This window comes from Strongylocentrotus purpuratus, unplaced genomic scaffold (assembly GCF_000002235.5).
Source record: "Strongylocentrotus purpuratus isolate Spur 01 unplaced genomic scaffold, Spur_5.0 spur5_scaffold_1, whole genome shotgun sequence".
NCBI classification, from domain to species: domain Eukaryota; kingdom Metazoa; phylum Echinodermata; class Echinoidea; order Camarodonta; family Strongylocentrotidae; genus Strongylocentrotus; species Strongylocentrotus purpuratus.
Genome location: NW_022145594.1, coordinates 6,444,815 through 6,453,350, shown reverse-complemented (window position 1 = coordinate 6,453,350; position 8,536 = coordinate 6,444,815).

The window sequence follows — 8,536 nt, the reverse complement described above, 5'->3', positions numbered from 1 at the left end:
GTAAGAATAAAGTGTGGCGAATGACGAATCTTGGTAAGAATAAAGTGTGGCGACTGACGAGCCTTGGTAAGAGTAAAGTGTTGCGATCGACGAACCTTGGTATGAGTATAGTGTGGCGAATGACACATCTTGGTAAGAGTAAAGTGTGGCGATCGACGAGCCTTGGTAAGAGTAAAGTCTGGCGAATGACGAACCGTTGTAAGAATAAAGTGTGGCGATCGACGAGCCTTGGTAAGAATAAAGTTTTGCGAATGACGAACCTTGGTAAGAGTAAAGTGTGGCGAATGACGAACCTTGGTATGAGTATAGTGTGGCGAATGAAACATCTTGGTAAGAGTTAAGTGTGGCGATTGACGAATCTTGGTAAGAATAAAGTGTGGCGATCGACAAGCCTTGGTAAGAGTAAAGTCTGGCGATCGACGAACCTTTTTTTGGAATGGGTTAACTGTAACCAATAACCCACTAAACTTTTACCAACATCGTGTGAATCAAAACAGAATTAACCTACAACGGTTACAATTTTAACCAACGACCCTAGTCAGTTTAACCAAGATCATGTTAAAGAAGACGGACAGGGAAATTTGAAGCCAAAACCACATGTCAACTCTCCATCTGCCAAGGCTTTCCCGCAAGGCAAAGCTCAACCGACTGGTACGACCCAATCCGCCAACACTCCAGAGCCAAGTACTCGCACTATGAACATGACAGACAATGAAAGCGGACAAAATATACAGTTCGTCAGGTAGACAAAGGAACATCCCTTCACTGCTATCATGTACAAATGTGTAGAACAGGTGAATATGCATGTGACACCTGTTCTACACATTTTTACATAATAGCAGTGAAGGGGTGTCCCTTTGTCTACCTGAGGAACTGTATATTTTGTCCGCTTTCATTGTCTATCATGTTCATAGTGTCGTCCAAATGACATGTCCTGCCGCCTGATGACATTCCGAGCGATCTTCATGAGAGAGAGGATGACGTAACTACAGCATCAGGAATCGCCCGACACTTAAAGAGGCAACAAAGTATGAACGTATGATAGAAAAATCAGCGGAATCTCTCGTCGAAAACATCATATTGGTCGAGACAAAGCTAGGATCGGCAATAGAATTTGAAAGTCAGAGAGTGACGGAGGTTGAGGAGAAGAATAGACAGCTGGAAAAGAGAATGAGTAAGCTTGAAAAGGAAGTTCAAGCGTTGCGACTGGAAACAACAAAGCATACCTCAGCAATCAACAAGAGCGAGCGATTCTCCAGGCGGAACAACGTACGCATCGTTGGAATCCTGGAGCCTACCGCCGGCAAAGAGGACTGCGTAGCTCTCGTGGAAAACATAGCGCAGGTCACGTTCGGCTGGACATCAAGATTGAAAGAGCGCATCGAGACGGGAAGTCATCACAAGGTGGTCCAAGGCACATCTTGCTTAAAACCCTCTCGTATCGTCAGAAAATCGATCTCTTGAGGAACCAGCGCGAGAAGTTAGCGGACGAAAATTATTGTATGACTGACGACCTCACCTACGAAGATCCCATCGAGAAGAGAAAATGGAATACATCCGTTCAGGAACTATATAAGTACAACGTGAAACTCCATTTCTCCAGTGGTAAATGGCGAAACCAAGCTAGAGTCCCCTACACCTTCAAGCCAACCAGTAACGTCAAGTAAGAGTGTGGAATGGATGCATGTCTTTGTATGTATTTTACACACTCGATCGCTATGTAATGTTGAATTTCTTTTTGTTTTCTGTGCACTTTTCATTCCTTTATTACTCTATTTACTCTTTTTGGCGTAAATGATTTAAATAATAGTGTTGATGTTTGATAAGAAGAACATATATAATTTGTTTATATTAATACGGACATTTGATATGTGACATACTGTTATTTAACTTATAAATTGTATTTATAATGTACCCATGTACACCCTCTTTGACTTGCATCTTTCTTGTTCTATCCCCTCCTTTGTTGTTAATGATTATCTCACTATTGCATGATATGTGTCAGGTCATGGACGACATAGGTACAATATTATATAACGATGGTTGATGACGAAAAGATTTACCCAAGTATACACGATGCCATGGTTCCTAAATATTACCTTCCTCATTAATTTAATTCTAAGTTATGAATCATCAGTGATCAGTCATTCAGCCTATTTCATACCAATGCTCGTAGTCTTGCCAAAAACCATGAATATTTAAACCTTTTTTTGTCTTCTCTTAATATACACTTTTCATTAATAGGTGTTACTGTAGCTTGGTCGAGAGACAACTCAATGATTATTCACTTATACGCTCTCATAGACAATCTGGTAGAGGTGTTGGAGTTGCAATTTTATATCTAATTTGTTGTCGTATAAAGTATGAACAGATCTTACCTTCAGCAATAATTTCATTGACTAAAAAAAGTGTAGAAATTAACTTGCATAATAATACAAACAAATTATCGTTTGTACGGTCTATCGGCCTCCAACTACGAGCGTTGATATATTTTTTGAAGATTTAAACATTTTATTAGAACGGATAAATCATGAAAATCAAGATGTATACTTGGTGGGTGATTTTAATATTGGACTGTTGAACTCGGATAATAATTATTTTAATACTTTTGTGAATATTTTACAAGCGAATTCTTTCATTGGAGCCATTGATAAATCTACAATAATTACGCAAAACACATCAACTTTAATAGACAATATTTGTTACGAATGCTGCTACTGAACATATGAATGCTGGTCTAGTTTACAGTAAAATATCCGATCACATTCATATATTTCTTATTTGTGAAAATGATCTCATGTCTCGTGCAAAATGAAGAAAATATCAATGTCTTGTAAATTTAAAAACAGAAAATATATTATATTTAAATAATGATTTAATGATGTAATGGGGTAATAGTATATTTGTAAAGCGCTAAGAGACATTTGTATTAAGTGCTATATAACAATTGATTATTATTATTATTATTATTATTATTATGTACTATTTTGTAGTGAAACTGATACTGCTTATTGACTCTCTTGGAATACATTTTCATCCCACTTTGATAGATGAACCTAAAGACTAAACAAAATATGAATAAAAGAAAACCACAAAATCCATGGATAACGAAGGGAATTTCTGTTCGATTAAGAAACAAATATACAAACGTAGTCTCCGACATCTAAGTAACGAGAATAAATACGAATATACATGTTATAGGAATAAATTAACAACAATAATAAGACTATCTCGTAAAATGTAATATGTCAAAGAATTTGAAAATGCTAACGGCAATATGAAATATACCTGGAAAGTCAAAAAAGAAACTATTCGAAAGCAAAAGACAAAGTCAAAAATTAATATTAACAATGATGGTCAGACAATTTCAGACTCAAAAGAGATGGCAGATTGTTTCAATAAGTATTTCGTAAATTTAGGTCCTATTCAGGCATCGAAAATAAATTCCAATGGTTCAGATTATTCACAATTCCTTTCAAATTCATGTATTGAAAATAAGTTATTCTTGTAGTCATGATGAGATGAGTACGCACTTTTTAAAATAAATAGCAGGACGTATTGTAACGCCTCTGGTACATATTTGAAATTTATCACTTACAACAGGAATCTTTCCGGACTCACTGAAAATAGCAAAAGTAACTCCAATATACAAGAAAGACGAATCTTCTCTAGTTTCAAATTACCGACCTGTTTTTATCTTACCAAGTATTTCTAAAGTCTTAGAAAGACTGATTTATAATAGACTGTATTGTTTTCCAACAAAAAATGAACTGTTGTATGAAAATCAATTTGGTTTTAGAAAAGTGTCAGAGAAGTGTCAGATGCCTTAGTTGATCATAAGCATGTTAATTTAGTATTCATGGATCTGAACAAGGCATTTTACACTCTTGACCATAACAAGACCGAAAGCTTCAGTCTCTATATCGTCGGTTGTTCCACTGAGACTACGTCTGGCTCCACTAGACCTCCGGATATAGAGACTGAACGATCGCCTATGCCATCGTACGTTGAAGATACACTCTACGGGTATACGATAAGACGATACTGCCCTGACGCTAAGTTTTATCCTTTTTTTGTAAGAATCGCATGCACTAACATATACAATTGGCATTTAGAATTAAACCACACATGATAAACATTAAGAAGATATGTACCTTTGACCTCTGCATATGAAATCTTCTTCAAAAAAGTGTTATTATCTCTTCCACTTGACTGTCTTCAGACGTCAGCCATCTTGAATCAAAGTAATGAATATTCATGACAAAGTTTTTTCATCTCCACTCCATTGACCTCATTCATAGACGTGCGCGTACGTGCACGTACATGTACGTTTGAGTTCTCGTGTTGTCTGCTTCACGTGCGCACGCTATCCTCGACGTGACGCGCGGAGGAGCTAGCCGAGGCGAGGTCAACCATCCTTATTATCGTATTTGAATATTTATTAGTCACCATTTTGATTTCTGTCGGTCAGAATGCTTGACGTGGGTCATCGAGAAGCAGCCAAAAGCTCGGTAAGTCCTTTTATTTCTTTTATATTTCTATTTCGTGGGGAAGGGGGGGGGGGGGGGTAAAAGGGAACTTTTAGGGACTGACAATTGCCTAGAAAATTACTGCAATTGAAGATAAATGTTGTATTTCTCCTCAAGTTTGTCATGTTTGTGGGAGGGGCCTAACAGCTAAAATCTAGCCGTGATATCTTCAACATACGATGGCATAGGCGATCGTTCAGTCTCTATATCCGGAGGTCTAGTGGAGCCAGACGTAGTCTCAGTGGAACAACCGACGATTTAGAGACTAAAGCTTTCGGTCTAGACCATACCATACTTATACGTAAATTGGAATACTATGGATTGAGGGGCGTTGCTATACAATGGTTTAACATTATTAAACAAATAGAAAACAGTATGTATGTTATGATTCAAATGAATCAGAATTATTATCTAGAACGTGTGGAGTGCCACAAGGGTCAATCCTCGGCCCTTTGTTATTTTTGATATGTGTAAATGATATTAATAATTCATTTAATGCACTACAGTATATTTCATTCGCTGATGACACCTATGCATTTTGTTCCAATTCAGATTTTCAGATCCTTTTAAGAAATATTAACGCTGAATTACCAAAATTATAAAAATGGTTTAGAAGTAATAAACTTTCTTATTTTAAAGTAGATATTCATTGATTTTAAAAACTAACTTTATTTTCATTATTGCAAAGTTGAAACTTTGATTCGACAAGGTTATCAAAATTCAATGCTTGGAAACATTCGAAGTAATGGTAATTATAAATTACAAAACGCTTAAATACAGCCCCGGCATAGCACCTGAAGAGCTCTCCGAACACTGCTGAGATGTGTGAGATCACAGTATGGACACGATTTGCACAAGCAGACGATATCCCATGACATCTCACACATTTTCAGTGCCTGTGTTTTCATCTTCTCTTGAGTTATTTCTCTTACTTCACTACCGTCAGGCCAAATGTATAATCTAATAGGGACTTTTAGATTTGCGTGAACTGATACGTGGTACTTCCATTCAAGGCATTGCTTTATAAGGACGTCGATCGTAGCATAGACCTATTGTCTTCGTGCGAATCTAAAAGTCCCTATTGCCTCACTCTAAGCCCCGCGCATGGTTTTATTTTGATGATAAATGCAGCGATACAAAAATAAAGGAATATTTCGCTTGTAAACAAAATCAGACGCCATTGTATATTCAGCTGCACACACCGGGGTATGTTCGGCGTTTCAAGAGGGAACAAATGCCGTCCTTAATATCATTCCGGGTTTTTTTCTTAATTTGAAAGTCCGGTTTCTTTGATTGTTAATTAACCCCTATCCTGTGTATTTACAAGCAAAATATTTTAGTTATCAGAATCTGGTCATATCCCCTTTTGAATGGTTTGACATGACATTACATTTATATACACTAAACTCATTATAATTTGAGAAATAATAGCTTTCTCTATGGGATGTCGTCTACTTGGGCAGTGTTGGTCCATATAGTGACGTCATTAAAAACATAGTTATTTTTTCCGGCGAATCTCTCGTATATCCCAGCTGATATGGAGGTGGTTGTATTTGTATTTGTATATAAAATCACCCGATATGTAGTTGACCTAAAACTTGTACGATGGCCATCTGTTAGCTTACCCGTTTCTAGTGATACATTAGTTGACATATTTGTGATCTTCTTTGAATTTCACCTTTAAAGAAAACAATCTATGTATAATTTCAGAACAGGAAAAATTACGATATTCCTGACATTGAAATTACTTTGGATGGTGAAGTATTGGCAAAAAGGATAGCACACAATTCCTTGGTGTTTTGATCTATAAAAATCTGAGGTGGAATAATTATGTGCAATATATTTCTAATACTATTTCAATTAATATTAGTATTCTCTGTAAATTGAAATATTATGTCCCTTCGAATATCTTGTTTATATTATATTATGCATTAATACTGCCTAATATTTCATATTGTAACATTATATGGACAAATTCGAAAAGCAAAATTGACGCTATTTTACTGATACAAAAGAAAGCCATGCGTATATGTATTTCAAATATCTTGTTTATGCTACATAATTCATTAATACTGCATTATATTTCATATTGTAACATTATATGGGCAAATTCAAAAAGCAACGTTGACGCCATTTTTTGTACTGTTACCAAAGAAAGCCATGCGTATATGGACAGATTCTTCCTATCTTGACCTAAAAACTATCTAAAAACTCTAAAGGCTGATGGTATAAATATTCTACAAATAGTACTTTTCATGTTTCGCTTACAAAATGATCTACTACCTTCATACTTTCCCCCATTGTTTAATTTGAATAAAACTATCTACTTTTACCCTACAAGGCAAACTGAAAAATTCCATTTATGAAATCCAAAAACCGCATTGGCTCTCAAATCCATTAGACACACCGGCCAATACATCTGGAACTCTCAGCCCATTTTAATAAGAAACCTTAGGGCATTGTATTCTTTTAGGAAGGCAGTTAAAACTATGTTATTGTCTAAGTACTGATCCTGTCGTGTGTAATTCTACTGTATGTGTACAGTGACTGTAAATTCAACAATTATGTGTAATCGTTCATGACCTAGCATCGCTTATCCATCCATGAATGAAAGTGCATTCAATAATCAGATGTATTACATTTATATTATTATTACCAACGCCCCTTCTCTCGTCTTTCCTTTTCCTCTCTGCAAGCCACTCTTTTTTTTTAATTTATTTTTTATTGCTGTATCTAAGTTGAGGGCTGCGGGCACGTCAACCTACTTTGCTTATTTATGTAGCCCTCCTGCATCTAATGTATGTTAATTATGTATTCAATATATTTGTTTAATTTCGTTTATTATCCGTATACAATTATATACACTTAAAATATTGTATCAAACCATATTATGTTCATGAAAATGAAGATGCATAAACCAATAAATCAAATCATGTGAATCAGCCCCGAACAAAGCATAAATAACCAACAAAAGGTAAAAGTTTTAATCAACAAAAAGTTAAAGTTTAAACAACATTGAGCAAATTTTTTAAACCAATAAACCATTAAAAAAATGTAACCACAGTTTAAAGTTTAACATACAGTTGAGTGATTCATATAGTAGTCTGTGGTTGATCAAAATTAAACAACATGATTAATATAGCTAATACTTGTTCTAACATATTACCTAATTCATCAAAGAAGTCCCCTTATTATTGTTATTATTGTTATTGTTATTATACTTAAATCTGATAGCAGCTCAAACAGGAAACATAGTATGAACATTAAATTTGCCCTTTATTCTCTTAATATATCATGGCTATGATTTGTTTTTGTCTTTCTGGCAGTGGCAGAAAGGTGAACAGCGCCATCACATGATATAAACAGTCAGTTCGAAGACTCGGTCATTTGGAAACAATTTACTGGGCTGCCGGGCTATAATGTTGTTGTTATTCAAAACCAGAACTCCACTTTTTTTCTTGCACTTTACTTTGACGTGTGTAAGACGGACATCTTTATAATATCCTTATTTTCTGCGAATGTTTTTTGAGAAATGAAATATCTAATTTGGTGCTTTCCATAATCCTTGCCAAATAAGCAAAGTCCTACGTTTTGGGGAGTCACTGAATTATTCTGACAAATTTCATGCAAGGGTTGAATAAATAAACCAATATAAATATAAAGCATTCATAAGGGAATCATTCTTGCGATCGTCAGTTATTGAGATATCAAATTCTACAACCAAGTCTTTCCCACAACAGTTATGACATACTGATTGTGATCCACAGTCCAGTGACAAATCCACGAGTCGACCACGACACCTCTGAGGAAAAGGAATGTGTATTCACAACGTTTTAAATTTAGAGAGAGAGAGATACTTGTAAGCGAAATTTAGATTGAGACATAGAGAGAAAAAAAGAAAGAAATTTAGAATTCACAATACATAAGAAACATATAAGGAGAGATAAAATATTTTACACAGTTCGTCTGAATCTCTTTTAACGTCAAGACGGTTCCCTTTCCCCCGA